This window comes from Mandrillus leucophaeus, unplaced genomic scaffold, assembly GCF_000951045.1.
Source record: "Mandrillus leucophaeus isolate KB7577 unplaced genomic scaffold, Mleu.le_1.0 Scaffold356, whole genome shotgun sequence".
Lineage (NCBI taxonomy): Eukaryota > Metazoa > Chordata > Mammalia > Primates > Cercopithecidae > Mandrillus > Mandrillus leucophaeus.
In genome coordinates this window covers 1600570-1612870 of record NW_012103765.1, presented here as the reverse complement: position 1 = coordinate 1612870, position 12301 = coordinate 1600570, and positions in this window count along the sequence as shown.

The window sequence follows — 12301 nt, the reverse complement described above, 5'->3', positions numbered from 1 at the left end:
GCTAAGTCTAAAAATGAAATTTGTGTTTTATGAACATCCTTGGGAACTTCCTACAATGCCTATTTGTACACAAAATTTTAATGTATGTATGACTTTTTTTTTTTTTTTTTTTGAGACAGTCTCTTTCTATTGCCCAGTCTGGATTGCAGTGGCAAGATCATGGTTCACTGTAGCCTCAATCTCCTGAGGCTCAATCAATCCTCCCACCTCAGTCTCCCAGTAGCTGGGATCACAGGTGCATAACGCCATGCACAGATAATTTTTTTAATATTACTTTTTGTAGAGACAGGGTTTTACCATGTTGCCCAGGTTGGTCTCGATCTCTTGGGCTCAAGCAAGGAGTTGGTCTCGTAAAGTGCTGGGATTACAGGAATGAGCCGTCACCCCCAGGAGACATATTTTGATTTTCATCAAAAAATCTATATTTAAACTTGACACCATTGAGTTTTATGGGATATAATCCAGAACTGAGAATTTTTAAATAGTCAAAATCTAGTTAAAATATCTCTTTTTATTTCAATACTTAGAATAATCATTATTATCATTTTTGTTATTTTAAAGTCAATTAATTCAGTGCTCTCATATGTGACTAGCCTTTTGAGGTTCTTGTCCATTTATCAGTTTGTCTAAGATCATTCACACTGATGTAACAACCATGAGACAAAGAGAAGTTCAGTATCTTGGCCACCAGGTGAATAAAGCAAAGTGTGTGTATGGTATATCCATTTCCTTTTTAGATTCTGTCTCTTCATTTTTTTTCTATACTTAGTAGAAAGAGTTTGATGTTAACAAAAATTGTCACCCAATTGGTTTATCTAATTACACATAGTTCAGTAGTTACATGTACATTATTTTTATAAATGTAGTTTAAAATGCATGTGATCTGAAACCAATGCTTGTCTCAGGTAGAAAAGAGTAATTCAGAATTCTGTGTCTGATGGAGTCATAGCCCCAAAGACATTGAATGTAGCATATGTTGCTGTGGTCCATCCTTGAATTTTTTGCTAAGCATTAATCTAGCTTAGTTTTGAATAAGACTGATGTTTCACGAGACTGATTGAAAAGTTGGGCTGTGGGGTTTGTATATGTATATATATCTATATTAATATATATCTGCATATAATATATGTATATAGTTGGCTTTCTTTATTAATGGGCTCCATATCTGTGGATTCAACCAATAGCAGATCAAAAATAATTTTTTATATGTGTCTGGACTGGGCACAGTGGCTCATACCTGTAATCCCAGCACTTTGGGAGACGAAGGCAGGTGGATTGCTTGAGTTCAGGACTTTGAGACCAACCTGGGCAACATGGCAAAACCCTGTGTCTACACAAAATACAAAAAATCAGACTGGTGTGGTGGCACACACCTGTAATCCCAGCTTCCTGGGGGGATGAGATTGGAGAATCATCTCAGCATGGGAGGCAGAAGTTGCAGTCAGCAGAGATGGCACCACCACACTCCAGCCTGGGTGACAGAGCAAAACACTGTCTCAAAAAAGAAGTGTCTGTATTAGACATGTATAGACTACTTTTCTTGTCATGATTCCCTAAACAATACAGCAATACAGTATAAACACCGTTCACTGGTGTTTACATTGTATTAGACATTATTCGTAATTTAGAGATGATTTAGCATATATGGGAGGATATGAAGATATGCACAGGTTATATAAAGATATTTGCCATTTTACATCAGAGACTTGAGCATCCATAGATTTCAGTATCCAAAAGAGGCAGAGACTTGAGCATCTGTAGATTTTGGTATCCACAAGAGGTCTTGGAACCACTGCCCCATTGATACTGAAGGATGACTGTACATACCAATTTGTCTCTCTCTCCTTCTCTATGTATCTTTCATAAAACATTGCTCAGAGCAGTCTGCTTGCAGCATGCAACCACAGAAGTTTCTTCTGTTGTGTTGCTGTGTGCTAATTAGGTAATCACTGGGCAGTTGTTTGGCCTTTCCACTCTCTATCTCTTTCCATTTTTTCTCTGTTGTAGACAGTAGTAAGAAGATAAAGAAGGACTAAAGAAAAATCTATTCAGGGTACCACAAGCCTACTGTGTATATATGTGTGTGTGTACATGCAACTGTCCTATGGACACATGTAATTTATCAAAGATTTTCAGAGCTGTTTATGGTGTCTTTCCATTCCCAGTTCTGCATGTTTCAAAGGCCTAATTAGCTTTTATCTGAGAAGTTCCCAGTCTATCTTTTAAAAACCACTATTCTCTAATGCAAAGCTCATTCCTTCTAACACCTGTTGGAATATATGCTTGCAATTTTATACAAGAACTATTTTGATGGCCAAGGAAATGATATATTTTATTTACCACTGGGGAGTTTTTAATAGAGCTGAGTAAGCTTTTTAGTTTTCTGGTGTACTATGAGAGAAATCTGTCAATTTACTATACCAGTTTACCTTTCAGATCCCATATGATACTTCTTTTGCACTTAGAAAATTCAACGCTTGAATCTCAAGTGCTACAGATATTTGCCAAGGACTATCTCTAGAATCCGATTTTTCATATATTTTCAATGCTCCTGGACCTTACAATGCATCACTTTTCCTATGTACTCTGTAATAATAGATTCTAGACATAATTGAATATTTAATTTACTTTTCACACATTTATGATGTGTCTGCCTTTGCCAGAGCCTCCCCTAAGTGCAGGCAATAAAATGTTGACTCAGAGTGGCTGTGAATTTTGGCATAAATACATCTGTGAGTTCCCTAACCACACAAAGGGATATGGCAGTATTCCCAGCTTGGCAGAACTGTAAACCATATGAATTGATACTTAATGAGAATGTCTGCACTATATGAACCCATTAAAAAGCATAATATCATTCTCTCTACCACCCAGGACTTTTCAGAACCAGATTATGAGAGACTGTGAGCATTATGCTACCATCCTGTGAGACAACAGAACTGAGGTTAGGAAGTAGCGTCTTCGATACAGAAACTCAGTTCACAGGAATCAAACCTCTATCAGTATCTGAAGGATAGGAGAAAGAGGGTATCTTAGAATAGGGCTGGCAAGAGCAACAGTGAATCTTACATTAGTGGTAAATGAGAGTGGGCTCCAATGAGGCATTAACATACTAAGCAGGAGACCGAGGCATTGGTGCATTCATTCAAACTGGGCCAATGAGGCAGGAATTGCTAGAAACAAACAACTCGGTAAACATAAGGTAAACAATACCTAAGCCCGGACATGGACAGAGCTGTGAGCACTCTTTTTTTTTTTTAACCAATAAATGAATTTCTTGCTTATTGCTGTGCATTAGGGAGGTAAGGTTGCTTCTTTAAATTATGCCTCTATTGGGAGACTAGAAATCATGAATATGAAACTATAGAAGGTTGTATTCATTTCTCATGAAGGGTTATAATTCTCACAAGTCCAGCACATGCATACAAACCACTTGCTTAATTTAAATTGGGTTGATTTAGACAAGGAAAAGTCACAGTATGATTCAGAGACTGATGTTGATCTTACAGAGTTGAAATGTGGCCAAATTCTGATTTATTAACAATGTTGTAGATATCTATGTGATATGTTGACCTAACATACAAGATGAACCATAATTATTTATTAGCAAGCCCCATATTTGTTTTTACAGCAAGAGAAACTATCATAATTGCAGTCATGGGAAAGTATTTTAGACTTATTTTATTTTGAAAATTGTTTTGTTTTTCTGAAGAATACTCAGTGTTTAAAATTTATAATAACCTCTGAATTGGTTCATGGTCAATTATACTAAATAAAAAAAGGTAAGGTCAGAAAACAAGTAAAATTTTTCCAAGTATCACAGGTTATAGAAGAGGAAGTCTTGACAGGAGAGTAATCAAAGCAGTCTCCTGCATCAGAATCACTTGAGAAATTGATTAAATCCAGCTCCTTAGTTCATCTTTGACCTCCTAAATAAGAATATTTGAGAGTGGTACCTATAATTCTGTGATTTTAACAATAACCTCTTGTAATTCCTTCACAATGTGCACTAAAGTTTGAACATTACAGGATTGGAATGAAGAGAAGAGGGCCTGGAATTCTGAGGCTATTTCCTCTAGCTTGTTGATCGAAACTCTCCAATCTTTTATTAACATGATGATCTATAAAAACTCGCACCTTAAAATATTTTTATTTAATTTTTTAAAATAATTTAAAAAATTGCAAAATGTTGAAATATTAACATTGAAAAGCAGGCTGAGAAAACATAAACATAACATGTAAATGGTTTCCATTACTTCAGTTATTTCTAGAGCATCTCAATTTATCAGTATAAAAATTTAACTCTTAGCAAATAATGTAAAAGTAATGAGACTGAATTACCTTTAGAAAGAACTGGAGTTCCAACCAGGATTATAGATTTTTATTCACAATGTGTAGCATCACAGCAATATTATTTCAAAATACTTTGGAAAATGACAATATGGGGAATAAAATCACTTCTAAATTAAACCCAGAGTCTGACATTATGATGCACTGGCTTAAATGCTTATGTTGAATAGAAATATTTCGATATCATGTAACTACTCAAAATAAATTTAACTTGCCAAATAAAATGAAATAAAGATTTTTTCAAAAATAAATTCTAGGAACATTTGTGACTGGACCTTCAGAGCATGCTGGGAGAGCTCAGAGAAACTTACAGAACTGTATTTTATGTCTTCCTTGAAGGCACCAGGGAATATCACATACTAAACAAAATGTATCCCTTTCAAATTCTCTATATATGTGCCCTGTGCTTTCTGGTGTCTTGAGATCAAAGGAGATAAGTATCAGTAAAAATTAGAAGTAGAATATTGTGGCATATGTTGCTCAGGTATATGTTGGAATAGCTAGGTAATTATTACTTTTTATTCTAGATTTTTAAGAAATTTACAAAATTATCTTGGTATTTTGGCAAAATTTCTATAATCTTATGTGTTTTTATTTTCTATTAAAAATATGTGAAACAAAATAACTTACTTATAGAATTTTTAGGGTTCTGAGTTGGACAAGTGCTTTCTATTGTTTAGTTCACAAATATCAAAGTTACTTATTAATTTCAATGGGCATAGCTCTGTATTTCTAACCTATGATCTTGTCATCCCTGTAAGCTGTGTTATGAATTTCTGAAACCACATACTTTTCTTCCTGCAGTATATATCTGTCACTGTTATAACATTCTTAAGTGCCTTCATTGCCTCATCACCCTTGCAGTTAGCCCAACTCCAAACAATTATTTTATACTGTTATGCTATTTGTTCTATGCGGGAGTGGTGGTATAAATTTAATGTTCATGCTCTTTGCAATTAAAGAATTCCATATCTAAGTTTTACTTTACTAAAATCTTCTCCATTTAAAAAATCTCATTTAAAATACTACATTTTCTTGATATTTTATTTTCAACTTAAGCTAAGATTAGCTAAAGTGGTATCTCCCTCTCCTGAATTACTTTCTTAATTATTACATCTTCTACACAGTTAAGACATGACTGATTGCGTGTTATTTACATTTCTTTTTATCTGACGTTTTCATGTTTGTTACTTTTGTTACCCAGAATGTAAGAAGCATGAAAGAAGGATCCCCATGTCAGACAAACAGTAGTTGCTAAATAAATGCTTGGTTAACAAATATTAACTAAATGCTTGTTTTGTTTACTATCATACAACACATTCATTTCTTCTTCTCTCAAAAGTGACATACTTTGACGAAGACGTTGTTGTAGGAAAATCAGGGTTCTTGTTTTACGACCAGGAACGATTAGGCTCGCAGACACTTTGAAGGATTAGGGGCAGGATTTATTGGTGAAAAGGATTAAAAAAGGGAAACAGGGACTCTCAGCAAAGTAAGGGTCCTGCTAGCAGGCGTCCCACCTCACAGACTGAATACCCAGTTACCATCCAGGAACAGGAGACGCCACACTCCTACCCTTGCAAATGCAAACTTCTGTGGCTCCACACCATTCTCCCAGTGCGCAGGCAGGATGGAGATTCTCTGGGGACCTTCCCGCTTTGTACTTGGCTGTCTTAACACTATAAAAGCAGGTGAGGCCAACACAGGTTCATAATTTTGCAAAACTTTTGACAGTCTTACTTGATGCTCGTTTGTAAGAGTCTGAGCAATTACTAACTCTGCATGCTTTTTCAAATTGAACTTCTTAAGAGAAGTTCTAGTAAAAAGACAACATTTTACGCATCATCTTATATTTCCTGATGATTAAGTATCCATGAGTTGGTGTTCTAGGCAACCATCTGGTTGCCTTGCGCTGATTTAAAATTTGGCATAAAATTTACAGCAGTTAAATCAATAAGGGTAAAGTTATATTAGAATTTAACTAATCTGTTGTCCAGAGGGCATTTCTTGGCTGCCAACGTATTCATTAATGGTGAATTTCATGGGGAGACCCTGTAATCATTTCAAAGAGGAACCCAAGTCATGAAGGGCAAGGGCCAAGGAAAGCTAATAATTCTCTAGGTATCAAATACAAACTCAAAGACACAGGTCTCAGAGAGCTCTAATGGATTTTGCTGCTCTGCCAGCTTGTACTGGTCTTGCCCCAGATGCTACAGCTCCTGTCCCAAAAGCTTTATAAAATGATCTTGTGGCCTTTGATACGTCTTCAGGGAAAGAATATTTTCAGTAAATAATGAAGTGTCTTCCAGGTATCAGAGATTTAAAGGAAATCTCCTAATGCATGGAAAAACTCAGAACTCAAAGTGCACATCTTACTAATGTTATTTAAGTATTAAAATATACATTAAATTATTGTCCATATCAATCACTGCACAAAGTGCTAGACAAATAAAAAAGGATGCACAGTTCCTTCTCTTAAGAAGCTTATAGCTTAACTGGAAGTCAGATAAGTCTCCAAAAATTGCATAGTCGTGTCATAAGTGCTGTGATATAAGCCAGGAGAAGGACCTAGGAGAATATGTGAAAAGGAGAACAAACCCAATTATATTCAGAACACAATTTCTCCCCCATCACTCCCAGTATAACTGACATAAGCTGAATGAAATAAATGCTAAGGAATTTGCTCTTTCATCGTTTATTTCTGAGATCAAAATATTGGCTACATTTTAAAATCTTTCTCATGAAAACAAAACAAAGAAAGCAAAATAGTAATTGAGAAGCCTTGTTTGGGCACCCAGATTCTGGGATGGCTTAAGATGTGAGCAAGGTGTTTCTGCGTCTTGAGGAGGTAATGTTTCCTTGGAGAAATTTCAGCATCTGGTGGGGCAGGGTAACAAAGGGAAGTCCAAAGACACAGGACCTTAAGCCCTGTTTCTGCTTTAATCAGTGTTTTACTTTTGTCTGTTATACGGAGGTCTCATGTAAAATTTCAACTAAAGGGAATTTGTGTGTAGTTAAAAAAAAAAAAAAAGAAAAATTTCAGAAGCTCTAATGGAAACAAAGCAGAATACATTCTTACTGCTATAACTTTTTTCTTTTTATAAAATAAATTGTCTGTATTAGAGGTTTACAAGATGGTGTTACGGGACACACAGACATAGTAAAGTGATTACTACATTAAAGCAGACTAATGTATCTATCATCTCACATACCTTTTTGTGGCAAAATCAACAAAATCTGCTTATTTAACAAAAATTCCTAAAATACAACTTTATTAACTTTAGTCCTCATATTGTACATTAGATCTCTAAACTTGTTTATCCTATCTGCTATTTTGTATCCTTTGACTTACGTCTCTCCATTTCCTACCCACTTCACCCACAGTAATCAGTTTCAATCTCTCTCTCTATTTAAGCTCTTTTTAATAAATATTGCCCACATAAGTGAGATCATGTAATATTTTAATATTTTTCTTTCTCTGGCTTATTTCACTCACCATAATATCCTCTAGATACATCCATATCATGGCAAATAACAGAATCTTCTTTCAAAGACTGAATAATATTTTCCTGGATTATAATTTTTTTCACTTAATATTTCCTGTGTAAACTCCTTAGCCTGCACTTCAAGGCCCTGTATAACTTGGCTCCTACCTGCCCTTTCTGAATCATCTCTCAAAGACTTACCTTCCATCAATCCATCAGTCCAAACATGTAGGAACTCATTATATTTCATTACTTTGTAAATGTATAGATAGTACAAATTTTCATATTTTAAAGCTTATCAAATATGTTAAAATAAATTCTGCTTTTGTGGTGCTGCTTAGAGGCATAGACACAGTTTGGTGTTTATTTTAATCCACTCACACATTGTTCTGTTTTTCACATAAATTATATTTAAAATTGTTTGATTTGGGATGGAACAGTGGTATTTAATATTTTATATGCATCATGGTAGGTATCTTTCTATCCATAGGATTTAGAGGTTAGGGTTAGTTTTTGTCTCCTTGAATGCTAGTGAAATATATTACTGGTGAGTCCAAATTCCTAAGGTCAGCATGCAGAGAAACTCTCTGCAATGAGACTTACTGTGCTAATGTAAAGGATGACATTATTATTATATTTTGGTTAACTGTTCAAGTCAATCAGTGCCTACACTTTGCATGTGCAGCTATTCAAGTTATAATTTTATTTTTTTCTCTCTCAAAAGTATCCTGCTAGGCCAGGCATGGTGGCTCATGCTTTTAATCCCAGAACTTTGGGAGGCAAAGGAAGAAGAATTGCTTGAACCCAGGAGTTCGAGACCAGCCTGGGCAATATAGTGGTACTCTGTATCTACAAATTACTTTTTAAAATTAGCTGGACATGGTGAAAGGTGCCCATAATCCCAGCTACTCGGGAGGCTGAGGCAGGAGAATCACTTGAGCTCAGGAGACAGAGGCTGCAGTGAGCCGTGATTGCATCACTGCACTCCAGCACGGGTGACAGAGTGAGAACCCATCTCAAAAATAAAAAATTAAAAGTATCCTTATAGCAGTATACATCTTTGTTATGTAGATTATGTATGTTAAATGAAAAAGTGCAAAAGCTAACACTTTCTTCAAATAGTTTAAAATAAAATGATAAAGTCATTCCCAAAAATTCAAATAATAAAAATAGAATATGTTGGCATGTAGTATTTGTTATTTTATCTTAGATGATTATGATATAATTGGAAGATTAATCAGGATATGAATATTTCTAGGAAACAAGACAGCCAAGTAATATTCTTTTTTGGAATAAGTATAATCTCACTTCCAGAATGGCAGCCTAAGGAGCTCCACAGACCTGCTTCCCAGTAAAACAACCAGGAGAGGATTGAAAAGTGGCTTCGCAAAGTTCACATCTACTCAGAACCTCAGAATGTGACTTTACCTCAAAGTAGAATCTTTGCAGATATAATCAAGTTAACGATTTAAGATGAGATCATTGGAATTAGGGTGAGTCCTAACTCCAACAACTGTGACGTCAAAGAAGAGGAAGGACACACACAGAGACAGAAAAGATGGCTGTGCAAGGACAGAGGTGTAGATTGGATCTCTGAGCCATGAGCCAAAGAATTTCAAGAACCTCAGCTGGAAGAGGAAAAGGAGGATTCTCCTGGGAAGACTTCAGAAGGAGCACAGCCATTCCAACACCTTGATTCCAGGCTTCTAGCTTCCAAAACTACGAGAGAATATATTTATTTTGTTTTTTACCTCCCAGTTTGTGGTAATTTGTTAGGGAAGCTTTTCAAAACTAATATACAACCATAAGTGGGGAAGCTATTAAAAAATCAAAATCTCTGGAACTTGTCCTAAGGGAATTAGAAAAAGTAAAGTGGCATTTATTCAAGAAAATTCACTAAATCTAGGCAATAATGGGGAGATTCTATAGCACTTGAGCCATGACCTACTTCTTCCCAGCTCCCCACGTATTTTTGAGAGAAGCTTCACTGTGGGTGGTTGTTGCCAAAAAGATAGGGCTCCTTCCTTTTGCAGTCACTAGACAAGAGTTACGGTATTTCACCAGGAGGGCCAAGCTACCAGGGTTTCTCAACTCATCCTGCTCCAAGAATCAGAGGCGAAATTCCTGTCAAGTGTGACCTAGATCAGGGTACCACTCCATCCCACAAACCTCAATTTTAGGGTGAAAGCTCTACTCTAGGTACAGCAGGTTGAGAATATTGAGGCTCTGATCACTTGTATGATACAGTTTCCAAAGTATGAGAAAGGTGGCAAAATCTAGCTCATAAAGTAGAATCTGAATTGAGCTCATAAATCTAGCTCTGAAAAAGGGAATCAAAGATTTTTTTGCAGAGGGAGAGGACATTCACATAAACAGAGCTCTAATATTCTCTTCTATGGCTGACTTCATCAGAAAACAGAGTGTGGGAAAGTTACAACCTAAAGATACATTTAAAAATAATGCATACTTTGTGGAAAATGATTAAGAGGCTCTAGCTCCATTAATACAATAAGCTAAATGATAGGTCATCTCATTTACCTAAGAGGATCAGGTAAAGAGACAGGTAGGAAAGCACTTCTTGGGGTCAGAACAAATCTCAAAAGCTTCCTACATAATTATCCCAGCAGGTGATGTTAGCAAGAGCTGAACAAGGAACTCTAAGTCCTCATTTTCGCATGAAAACATTAACATAACATCTATATTTGGAATAAAATAACTTTATAGGAGTCCCAAAATAAGTAAAAAATTATAGTAACCAATCAAATGCCCATAAAAAACCCCACACACTCTCAAAATGTTCATCTATTCATCTATTTTGTGGCATTTTTACTCATACTTGCCACGCCTTCTCCCCTGTGCAACATGACGTTATCAAAAAAAAAAAAAAAAAAAAAAGGGCAGCCCAACTCATGCTTTTCTCCTTCAGTCTAGAAGAGCAGGACAAAAGTTAATTGCAGTGTTCTAACCTGTCTGTGGGATGCCTGAGGGATTCGTTTCTGTTCTGCCTAACTTGGGGCTCACACGATGAAAGGCAGCACAGCTTCGCAGAGCATGGATCTCAGACTGAGCAAAACCATGAAAGACAATGGTGGGTGTGGCAGTGCACGGAATCTGCAGAGGAATGAGAGAATTGGGGTTCCTGGGGAAAGAGATTAGGTAGAGAAATGCAATCGATCATCTACAACCCTGAGAAGAAGCTGCAGTGAGACTCTTCTGGATATGAAGACATTTAAAAGCATCCACATGTATGTGGGAAACAGAGAAATGTGCCTAGGCATAGACAGTATGCATTCCCAGAAAAGACTGGAGGAGACTGTGAGCCTTCATCCTGGGCTTATTCCTAGGTTCAGAACATGCCTATTAATTACTGAATGTCTGTCCCACCAGTCTTCAAAGATTGGGGGAAAAGGCTGTTTTTCTCAGACATGCTTTTTTTTTTTTTTTTTTTTTTTAAAACAAAACAAAACAAAACAAAACAAAACATCAGAGGGTATGCAAGGAAACATACGACCATGTCTCATTCAAAAGAACAAAGTATCCGGAATCCATTCCTGAAAACACACGGACAGGAGTTAAGAGACAAAGACTTTAAAACTATGGGCCTAAATGTGCTGAAACACTATGGGAAAACACTAATAAAGAAGTAAAGAAAATAATATATAAACAAAAGGATACTATCAATAAAGAAATAAAAGTTATAAACAAGAACAAAACAGAAATTTTGGAACTAAAAGATACAATAACTGAAGCAAAAAAAAAGCATTAAAGGAGTTCCACAGTAGACTCAAACAGGCATAAGAAATAATAAGTGAACTTAAAGACAAGTTATTTGATATTATTGAGTCTGAGGAACAAACACAACAAAAAGAAGGAAGGAAAGTGAAAAGAGCCTAAGGAACTTATGATATACCAGTTAGTGAACAAATATATACATTATGGGTTTCCAAGAAGGAAAAGTAGAATGGGAGAATTTCTTTGAAACAATAAGGTACAAAAACTTTTCAAATTTGAGAAGAGTTATGGATATACAAATACAAAAAGTTAATGAACTCCAAGTAGGATAATACTCAAAGAGACCCACACTGAGACACATTATAATAAAACTGTTAAAAATCAAAGACAGAGAAAATCTTGAAAATAGCAAAGGAAAGTAACTTGTCATGTGTGAGTGAGCTTCAATATGAATTATCAGTGGATTTATCACAAGAAATCTTTGAAGTGGGATGATACATTTAAAGTGTTAGAAGAAAAAAGAAACATGTTACCTGATACTCAGTGTTTAGTAAAACAGTACTTCAAAAATAAGGGGAGAAATTAAGACATTCCTGTATAAACAAAAGTTGAGGGTATTCATTACCACCTAGACCTGCTGTACAAGAAAGCCTAAGGATAGTACTGTGTCCAGAATTGGTGGGTCCTTGGTCTGACTGACTTCAAGAATGAAACTGCGGACTCTCGCGGTGAGT